This window comes from Ascidia mentula, chromosome 8 (assembly GCF_947561715.1).
Source record: "Ascidia mentula chromosome 8, kaAscMent1.1, whole genome shotgun sequence".
NCBI lineage: Eukaryota > Metazoa > Chordata > Ascidiacea > Phlebobranchia > Ascidiidae > Ascidia > Ascidia mentula.
This window is the reverse complement of record NC_138573.1, coordinates 18,576,492-18,588,001: the sequence shown is the minus strand read 5'-3', so window position 1 is coordinate 18,588,001 and position 11,510 is coordinate 18,576,492. Positions and strand designations below refer to the sequence as shown.

Here is an 11,510-nt window from a genome sequence, read left to right as displayed (position 1 = left end):
TTGAATGCAGCTTGTGTGGCGTCTTTTACTCAAAAAGCAACAAAAAATTTCACGCATGAAGCGGGATTCACACCAGACGCGGTTGACGGCTGGCGACGCGGTTTCGAAGCGGCGGGGGATTCACACCAGCCGGCGTCATGCCGTGACGGCGTGATTTTCTCGCTCGAAGCGTCTGACGGCGGAGTTAAATCTGATTTAACTTTTCCGTCAGACGCTTTGTTTGCTAGTAGCTCTGCTGGCTGCAGAAACTTATTTTTGTGGGTTATTTGACTTATTTCTGACAATTTTAGCTAGTTTTGTTTGTAAATTAATTGTTTCATGGTAAGTTGGCGTAAATTTTCTGGTTAAAAGTTAATGGTTTTGACACTTGTTTTGTTATTTCATCATTATTTAGTCATATGAATATACTGATTACCAATTAAATTTTATAAATTAAATTGTGATTATTATTTGGTGGAGAAATTTTGTTTGCAGTTCGTTTGTTTAAAAGTTTAATAATGGAATTCAATGAAATGCTAATACAAATGGTACATGATTCTCCATGTATATATGACTCTGGAAGCAAACTATATAAAGACCAGAAGCGAAAAGAAAATGTTTGGAAAAACATTAGTGAGTGCACTGGACAGTCAGGTAGGATAAATGTACTGTTGTTGTCTGGACCAGCAACTAATTAATTGTTGATTCAGTGGAGAATTGTATGAAACGATGGAAAAGCTTACAAGACCGTTTTGCAAAAGAAAAGCGAAAAATTGAAAATGCACGGAAGCTGCTGCTGAAAACCTGCAAATATGGGAGCATTATGAAGCATTAAAATTTTTGCAGGATCATTTGAGGCATAAAATGTGAGTGACTTTGGTATGGGCTAAATTATAAATATATTGCACTTCTAACAAGTATGGTTTGTTGCAGGACTGTTGGAAACTTTTCCTGACCATCAACACCTGTGGTTGATTTTACACAAGATGAACCTGTTCCAGAACAAGGTATTTTTCATATTTATTTGTGTTTTCATTATTTTAAACAAACATTCAAATGATGTTTGCAGAGGAGATAACCCTTGAGGAGGTGGAAGAAGATATAGCTACCCCACCAAGTACATCTCTGCCATCAACTTCAAGGCAGGGCATGAAACGGAAACGCTCTGATCGATTGGATTTTCAGGTTAGTGTTTTTAGGTTGAAATGTAATTTATGCCACTCATATATTTCATGCTGTTTCAGGAAAGCATTTCAAAATTAACAGCATCCAACACCAGACAAGATGATGAATTTACAGGCTTTGGAAATTTTGTTGCTTTCAGCTTAAGAAGCCTGCGAAAAAAAGGCATACAAGGCCATGTCTGCAATTACAGAGCATCTGTCATCACTACGAGCTAATTTAATTAACAATGCATAATGTGTTTTTTACTGTTTATTCTTCAATGGTTCTATCTTTTCTACTTTTCTATTCCAGCAATTTTAAATTGTCATGCAGCATGTGTTACCTCATTGTATTCTCTGTTCACTTCTAAACATGAAACCAGATCAAAGAAATTGTGTGATTTATTGCGTGTGAAAAAGAAAAAAATATACACCAAACAAGATACTGCACTGAATAGAAAAAAACAACTGAAAACAATCATGAACGATTTACAACAGCATTCTGCCAAGGCAGTGCACCATTCTCTGAAATGAAATAAACTTTGTAATGGTCTCGTACTGCAGCAGCACTTCTAGTATATTTGTACCCATGCGACCAATTGATTGGAAGTTTGAATAACTCTGCATTTCAGATCTCCATTCTCCCATAATTACATTACCCATTCTGTCTTCTCGGTCAACAAACAAAGCAGTACAATAGAACTTTTCATTTTGCACACATTGCCTATTTTTGATCTGCAAAAAATTATGTAAACAGCATGCAGCTTTTGTTATAGCAACAACTCTGTTTGGCTGTTTGAAACATAAAGTTCATTTTGGAGCAACCAATATACAAACCAACTTACCTTCTGGGGTACAAAATGTTGTACATCAGTGCCACTAACAATATCACTTGCTGATTTAGCAGTAATATCACAACTAAATCAAAATTATTCATTTTACACTTGTGCTAAGGAAACACACTAGACGTAAATATTTTATTTTAACACAGATTTAAACGTTTAAACGATAATTGGCTTTGTCACAACATCTTACGATGCAGAGACGCTGAAATTGGCTGGCACATTGGCCTAGTTTTCGTGGCAACAAAAAATGATTTATTGCCGTCAGCGCCAACCGCTCTGCGGGTGTGAAGCCCCCTGCCGCTTCGAACAACGCGCGAAAAAAACGCGACGGCACCGCAACGCCAGCCGCTACCGTCAACCGCGTCTGGTGTACACGAGCATAAACAAAACATACCAACTATCGGGTAAGCAGCACTGTGCTGGTGGTTTCACAGTGGACAATCCATCCAACTGGATACAATTGATGTTTTCATTACTCTTCCATTACTTTTTTGAAGTTGAAATGGAAGAGCCGCAATGCGAATAAACGGTATTACGACTTTACAAAATAAACCTTTTCCTCTTAAAACGCACGCGAAGGCGAGAAAGAACACAAATTACGTCACACGATTTAAGGTGCAACGTCAAAAGTCAGGGGGAATTCCCGCAAGCATACTTGTAGGGTTCATGCAAAAACTATGTTCAAATTTATTCTGTGATTACGTGGTTGTATTTTCCAGGAAAATGTTTGCCGACCCTTGATTTAAATCCTCTGTAAGCTAAACATTATTTGCCTATGCGGGAATGGCAGCGAAATATTAAAAACGAACTCAATAATTTGCAAATCATTGAAAAACTGCTGTAGCGTCGATGTCTTTATAAAGAGAATAGTTTACAACTTTGTTGGGTAAAATTCAGCCTTAAAAAACCCTCATATTTAAGGTTTTTACGTGGACTGAGTATTTAGCTTTTTTTTTAAGTTTGTTAAAATCTGACGCCTGCAAATGCTGCAAGATACTGCAGACGTAGACATGTAGTCTAACATGAAACTGTTTTTCTTCATAGTTATGGCTGTGACACCAAATAAAGTTCTGTGTGTCAGAGTTATTCAGCTCTGCATAAACTACTTGACGTTGTGTGTCATGGTTGTATGACAGCTGTTCTGTAACAAAGCAGTGACTAACAGTTTATTTATTATTCGCATAGATATGAGTGGCATGTTAACATTAGTTGACAAGAATGAACGTTGATAATAGGCTGTGAGGCACAGAATGCAGATATTTGTTTGCATGTGAGGCACAGAATGAAGATAAGTCTGTACATTCAGTTTGATTCAAAACATAATTGTTGATACCATGAAGTGGTTAAACAACATAGAGCAACTATGTCGGTTTGATGTGGAAGGTAAAACATAATAACTTTAGCCTTCAAAACACGATATTTGGTAAAAAAAGCACTAAAATATCAGGGCGTCGTTGCCAAGGACAACGTAACGAATACTGCTCTTTTGCGCCATAACGTTTTCACTCCACAGCGAGATTTATAAATGAGTTAATGGTGCAAGTGATGCAGGGGCAGAGGCTGATCACGAATATTAAAGAAAAAGGGAACATAGGTATTTTAATTTTGGCTAATGCACAACCAGTTGGTGATACGGTCAAAAATGTTCGCATATTTCAATCCCTAAGGCCGGGTCTCACTCACGCTTTGCGCCGGCGGATTCTTTGTTTGTTTCATTGTCCCGAGCGTAAGGTTTTACAGGTCAGCCAATTCCATCCAATCACCATTATAAATAAAACTAATTGTAAAACATCAAGTTGCGTTATTCTAACGTTTAACGAAAGCTCTTTTGAAGAAATGAAAATCCCTAAGATGAAAATCGTCCTTCTACTCTGTATGTGGCTTCAAGTTTTGCCAGGTGACTACATAGATACCGAGTAATGTACTGACATAATTTGTGTGCGTTGGATGAACCCAACTTCACTGAAATAATATTTTATGAACATTCACAGACTTCGTTCGTCGTATTTTGTGCAGGTGGAAGATCGTCCGCTTGCCGACCTGCTGCTAAAAGTAAAATCATTTACTCTTTTTATATCCCCCCCTCATGTGCAAGTTATGAAAGGGCGTTGAGTACTGGAATTGGTGGAACTGCTGCAATACATTTGTATTACAACACACTCGGCAACAAAATTTGTTCGGTAAAAATGTGTGTGTGTGCTTTTTTTTTGTGTACTTTTTTTGTAAGAACGCTGATTACGGTGGTAGAGATCCCCCGCGCATATGTGAAGGTCGCCTGACAAGTTGTACGATAGGCACCAGTGTATCTTGAGCACAATATACCCAGGTTAACCACTGGAGCTCAGTTGCTAGAGCGTGGCACTGGTTAGCATAGGGTCGTAAGTCTAAACGTCACCGGGAGCTTGATTTTCACATCTCGCTCCGAATTGTCGGGAAAAATGGTTGATCCCGTTTGACTGCGATGTTAGTGAACCTTATGGCTCTTTTGTGACAATAATAAGTTTCGTGCTCTATTAATCTCATTGCAAACATTTACCCGGGGAAAAATCAATACAAAAAAGATGTAAAATCTAATTTGCCAGAAATTTATTTTAATATTCTAAGTAGGTCAAAGCGTTGACCCTCACAATTCTGCTAAAAATTCTAACAGCGATCACAACATTGCTGGCGCGTCATATATGTTCGATATGTTTCGATGTCCATTTAATTATGACGTAGGTTTACCAAGGGAGCAACAAAAACGGAGCCTTGCTTGGAACGTTTACTGGTGATGGAAGTGCGACAGGAATTGTGAAGTCAAATACCGGTTCCTTGTATTTGAGTTGTCCCACGTTGTATGACATTACCAACTATCTAGAGTTTGCGTTTATGAAAGGTAAATTATTTTATATAACTTGTAAACTAAAATCACTCGTTATGACGAAACAAACAGTTTAGTTTGATAAAGTTCAGTTGAGCAAGTTGTGTGATATATGAAGTAGATTTTTTTCGCCTTCCACCCACTTTGCTGGAATTGGTTGCAATGATTTTGTAATTTAACTGTTAATAAAACTACCCCACAGGGTATTTCAACCGTGCATTGTGAAACCTATTTAAAAACACGCCGAGAATTGGTGCTGATTGACGACGAACGTCACTATATGTTGTTTAGTCAACGAGAAAGCCGCGTGTGACTTGGAGTTGGAAGATCTTCCAACAACATTCGTTCTGCCGACAAGTAATGGAAAGTTGATGCAACACCTTGCTTGTAATTACAAGGTGACAAGTCCTGTGAGGTGCAACTTTACAGTTACTGTGTCGTCAGGACTCACTTATGCCATAGACAACATATATGTAAGTTCGTATGAATAATTCCAAGAAATTGTGATATGTTGTGATATAACTAACTATAAAATAGCATTGACATTACCAAGTCAAAGATGCATTGAAATTCAAACCACAGCAGGTTGTTTTTTGACTATTCAAGATATTTTGATTTGGTCTAAAATTAAATTCACCATCGCAAATAAATAAATGTCAAAAAATAATCGATACAAAAAATACAATAGCAGTGGGTGAGGCAAATATTGGGTTTTTAAAGTCATGGTCCTATTGGCTCAAATACAAAGTTGTTTCCATATGTAAGAGCACGCAAAGGGTAGAAAACACATTCACTTGAATGTAATTGGTTACAAATGTAATGGTTATCAGATCATAAATTCCATTTTCTTACAACGAAGTTCAACCAAGTAACATAAAAAGTGTAAATTGGACATGCTAATGCCTTTCACGTTTTTTTTTATATCAATTAAATAATCACTGAAATAAACACAACGACTCTTTCAACATATGTTGAATTGTTAAAGGATGTGGACCAAGAAAAGCTTTGCCAATTTAAGGAAATTAATTACATCGCACAAGTTGTTCAGACCGAAGTTCGCTAGAAAGTTGTAACTTAAAAACTTCTTTAGATTTTGTCAGATGATCCTTCCCACCCAGGAATCAGAATAGATTACACTCAAACTGACGAAATAGTCATAACGGTTCAGGCCAAAAGAGTCAACGTTCAAGCATTCACTTATTTTCGTACACCTTCTCCAACCATTCACATCGATTCAGGTTTAATACATAACTGTTTGTCAACAATTTACCGCAATATTTTAAACCATGGAAAACGAAAAATTTAATTTGTGTATAAGCTGCAGACAGATGGCCACTGTTTCGACCTAAAAGGTCTCATCAGTGCAGCTGGTGTGACTGTCAGACGACTTTGCTGACCAAACGGCCAAGCAAAGACTTCCACTTTGTGGTGACTATACAGTCACCGTCATCCGCTGATGAGACCTTTTAGGTCGAAACAGTGGCCATCTGTCTGCAGCTTATACACAAATTCATATTATTGGCTCCACATTGCTTATCATATGATTATTGTGACACGGGGCCTGACGGCACTATTGGTTGAGCTTGCTTGGCCGTAGTGTTTCCACCTTGTTTGCTCCGTAAGGTTGCACCTAGTTTGGTGCCCAACGGATGACGGTGACTGTATAGTCACCACAAAGTGGAAGTCTTTGCTTGGCCGTTTGGTCAGCAAAGTCGTCTGACAGTCACACCAGCTGCACTGATGAGACCTTTTAGGTCGAAACAGTGGCCATCTGTCTGCAGCTTATACACAAATTCATATTATTGGCTCCACATTGCTTATCATAGAAAAATTTAATGTTTGTTACCACAACAAACACAAATACACAATCTAATTAAACAAACGATTTAATATTAACCTCGTTGATAGAACAGGTACTTGTACATAAACTTGCACAAGAAATTTGGAATCAAAATTAATGCTGTAACCATTATCTTACATAGTAGTGGAAGTAAACCAAAATCGCGGTTCCTATAGTGAAAGAAACTTAAATTCAGTAAATTTATCCCCTTTTTTTAAAGATCCCAGCTAGTCTACACGAAAGCGAAACAGTTTACCCCTTGTGAAAATTTAATCGTTTCGGTTAGAATAATTTATCGTCACTGCTTGAAACTGTAACAAACTTTATTGATGAATTCTTTCATTCAATCAAGTGCTTATACACGTATTTTGATGAAAAACTTAACTCACATGCAAATTAGAAAGTTACTGAAATAATCTTTTTAAAAAAATATCTCTTTTCAATTAAGACCCAACTTGCAAGTTGTTTTATGGAATGGAATGCACCAACACCGTCAAGCTAAAGTTGGTATTTATGCAAAGGTTTTGCAGCAAAAATCAAATGAGCTTACCAGAATGAAGAAGAAAAATATTCATTTATATTTCTGTTGACAAAACTAATCACCCACCAATGTTATCAGAGTAACATTGTATCAATATAGAGGATAACAACCTTCTACTCATTTATTTGAAAACAAAAATACTTTACAGCGTCAGTTCCGGTGGATTAAACTTACTTCGAGCAAGCGGAGAAGATATTTTGTATATTTCTAATCAAACGACCACCAACCTTAATTCTCTTCCGGAGAGTTGCAAAGCTCCAGCAAATAATCCAGTTTTTCGATTCGATCTCAACGAATGTTCTCCAACTACGAAGGTATCAGTTCATTGTTTTAAAATTGGTTGTCAATATTCGTTCTGTCAGTCACTATAGTCTTCCACTTAACACAAAAATAAATTGTAGTTGGTAAATTATGGCCGCTAATACCATTTATTACCTGACAAATTCAACTAGTGACGGAACCTGCTTCTGACAAACTGAATGTTGGCCAAAGAATAGGAAGCAAACAAATACCAATTGTACTTACATTAAAACCAAAGTTGTTTCGTTCAAGTGTACGTGTGTGTGTGCTAATGTGGTTCATGTTATCCTTGCATTAACGAGAAAGGGGTGTTTGTTTTAAAACTCTACAAAATCAAATTGCTTGTTTCTTTCCTCTTAGAAAACAAGCGACATATTAAGATTGGTTTACAAAGTTTTCAACTTCAAGTACAACAGCCAAGTAGTAAGTAGGATGTCCTACCGACCTTACTGGGAGATATCGTGTGACTACAACGAGTCGGAAATATTGAACAGGAGTATTAAAGTGGACGCTGGTTCTGTTTTAACCAAATTAGTGTAAGTGAGTGGGTTTCAAATAACCATTTTTACAACCACGAGTTCAAGTCAACCTCAAAGCTTTTTGAACAGAAAAGAAAACATTGTCTCTTCACAAAGTACGGTTGGCAACATTACGGTCAGTTTTGTGTTGTTTGGTGACGAGCAAATGCGAACCCCGTTGACATCAAATTCGATCGTCCGCGTTCCTGATTACATCTACGCAAAACTAGATATTTCGGCCTTCAACAAAATAGATTTATTGGTGAGTAATCTTTTAAAAACGAGCCATTAATTTGATATGTTTCTTATGGGGTCACACCTTGGATATATGTCAAAGATAACGTTTCGTAAAATAAACAAAGGAAGTTAGCTAAAAGCATCACTTATCTGATAAAAACAGATAAAACTATTTGTATTCGTGCTGGCTGATATCACGGTGCACTGCTTTTTTGTTAATCGCGTTTCAATTTAGTTGAAAAGTTGTTGGATCACAAGAGATGTTGGAGGAAATGAAAGATATGAACTCATCAGAGAAAGGTAATTACCCCGAGAAAATATTCAAACCATCCTTCTTTATTTGGATGCAAATATTTGTTTGTTTTGTATTTTTGTACAGACTTAATACCATAAATAAAGCCTCTGAAGTTTAAAAATAAACAAAAAAACGTTCAAAATAAGTTGTCGGGGTCTAATTTCCTCTCTTTTAGCTGCAAAGTTGAACACGAGACTGAAACTGAAGACACGATTGTGGTGACGAGAAATTATCAACCGATCTACGCCACCTTCAAGTTTCGTTCATTCGTTTGGATCAACGTGTCTGAAAACCAACAATCCCTGTACGCTCACTGCTACGTGCAACTATGTGACAACACCAACACCGTTTGTGTACAACCGGTAAGAAGTCAATGTCCGGTTATTTATCAGATTGTTCATGACCACAAATATGAGTTTAGATAACAACAATGCATCTTTTGCTTTCTTCTCACAGAATTGCTTACGTGGACGCAAACGTCGATCTGTGGATCCGGGTTTAAAGGAAGTCATATCAGCTGGACCTTTCTTTGTTTCGGTTCCGAATCTGTGTGAAAAGGTGAGTTTAAAATGTGCGACAACTTTCCTGGACAGACTAAACTTATTTAAACTGAATGAGTGTTGAGTCGTACGACACATGCAAGTTTATCATTATACCTTAATATCTAAAACTATGAATCCATCGAGGAACCTCTTTTTCGATTTATTGAGTATTAGGAACAGAAATATTTGGACACACAAATCTACTATTTCCAAATCCTTGCTCGTAGAATATGGATTACAGTTAATGCTTGTTTAGGAAAATGGAGATTGCTCTGACTCTTGCAACGTCATAAAGGGAATCGTAAAATGTTCATGTTTTGAAGGTCACGTCCTTGACAAGGACAAGAAAACGTGCATAGGTAAAAGTTAAGGAAACCTAAGCTAATAAAAGATAAGATTGTCGTTTCGTTAATGGGCGGATTGATAATGTTACTTGCTCTTAATTTATTGTAGGAGTGGAGCAAGCATTTAAAAGCAAAGGATTCCAGAAAATGGGAATCCTTTGCATTGCTGTTGGAGCCTTCGTTCTTTTGCTTATTGTGGTTGTGGGGTTGATAATAATGCGTTTGAAACCACGTCCTTGGAATGGAGTGTTCACCCAGGGCGCACATGTCCGTGGAAAGTAGCTGACTGCTTGCCTCCAGGTTCAAGACCACACAGCAATCGTTCACAACAGTTTATATTGAATGATTGCGGGTTAAACTTAATTGTACATACAGTTACCAATCGCTTGCTTTTATTGATTTGAAAGAATATTCAAGAAAGTTGCATTTTAGAAACTTTGCATATTTTGCTTTTATGTTAAAAAATAGGTTGAATTAATATTCACTCCTTTTCGATTTGAACTGTGCAATTTGTAACAATAGTTATAATCCCTTTCAACAAAATGTGTAAAACGTACTAAGCAATGTTACGTTCTAAGAAACGAACTCATCGTATTTGTTTTGTATATAATATATGTCATGCCAGTTTCGAAAAACAAATAAAAAATGCAGCAACAAAGTTTTATACACAAGATTTATATTAAACTAAGCAAGTTAGTAGCAGTTATATTATGCGTATTGCATATGATGGCTTCGGTTACTATTGCAGTTTAACTTGGTGGGCAGAAAACCATGGAACAGAATTATGTGATTGCCATTGTATGTGAGATTGAGTACCACAGTACCTAATTATAATCCCAGTACAGTTGCATTTTTTCGTTTGTACAGCTTACAAAACATACACGGCAATTTTTGTTAGTGATGAATGGGAGATTTAGATCAGGCATAGATTAATTGAGATCGTTTTGAATATTCCACTAATATTCCCGTATTGACGAATATAATATTTGCACCTTTACGTAACTAAACAAAACAACTTGAGCTTATAGGGGATTTATATCAGGGGTCGGAAAACATATTCCTGCCTGCAAACTCTGCCTTAACGAACCACTCTACACTATTTTTCTATTCCGCTCCCTTCAGTATTTATGCTGTCAAGGCGAATTGTCGCGGCCGAATGATTTTGCTGGACGGGCCGGATATGGCCGCGGGCTGTTGGTTGCTCACCCCAGATTTAAACCAACAAGAAAGTGTTACAAGGGTGTTTATATGTACAAGTAAGACTACTGTTACTTTGGTATAGTTTTATACACGAAAGCAAAGATAAGTGAATCGCTGACAAGGGTAAATTACTGTGTGGAGGTGGATTGGCGCCTCAAATTTTATTGAATATTTGTCCTCATAATTATCCATGTGATATTTTGTCAGTGGTTACTTCAGTAGTGAGACAGTAACGCTGATTTTTGACTCTCGTTGGAATTCTTATTTGTCATCGTTTTTTTTTTGTTTCGGAGTTTAATAAATGCTTCCAAGCGAATCTTTTTACGGGGCGCAACTGATGTTGCCGTTTTATCAGGAAAAATGGTGATATTTGTAATAACTCATTCAGGAGATCGCACCAACGCTAATCATCAGTTTCTGTAAGTTTTGAGCAAAAGATTTTGTCACAAAATTTAGCTTCGCCTTAAAAGCAACCTTGGTTATTTATAAGACAAAGGTGTCCCATACCACAATGGTAGATTGCTGATATGATGGCTGAGCAAATTACGTGGACACTTGAAGGGCACTCAGTGACACTGGAGTCTCGCTCTGCTTGAAACGCAAGATGAAACAGGATTTTAGATTCACCGTAAACAACTTCAGACGTATTCGTATCTGGTTAAACGTGTCTGGAACATTCTACTTGAAAGATGAAAGTTGTGTTTTTGTTTTGTGTGTGCTTTCAAGTGGTGGCAGGTAAAAAGAGACTTCGAAGTTTTAAGATTTTTAAGAGTTTTAATAGTAAGAAATGTTTTTTTTTCAGGTATGGCGCCCTCGCCCTGCCGACCTTCAGCGTATAAAGGTCAA

General features: G+C 37.1%; 1 long non-coding RNA gene and 1 pseudogene across 2 annotated transcripts; one reads left to right on the top strand and one right to left on the bottom strand.

Moving 5' to 3' along the window:
• The first annotated feature begins 66 nt into the window (after positions 1–66).
• On the top strand, positions 67–1,426 carry LOC145911376 (uncharacterized; annotated as a pseudogene). Its single transcript, XR_014403236.1, has 4 exons — positions 67–633; positions 690–845; positions 913–986; positions 1,049–1,426. The product of XR_014403236.1 is annotated as an uncharacterized LOC145911376 (transcript).
• A 100-nt stretch (positions 1,427–1,526) lies between these two features.
• Positions 1,527–2,343, bottom strand: LOC145911377 (uncharacterized). Its single transcript, XR_014403237.1, has 2 exons — positions 1,730–2,343; positions 1,527–1,667 (listed from the first exon to the last, which is right to left on the bottom strand). It is a non-coding gene; the product is annotated as an uncharacterized LOC145911377 (long non-coding RNA).
• Positions 2,344–11,510: the final 9,167 nt, after the last annotated feature.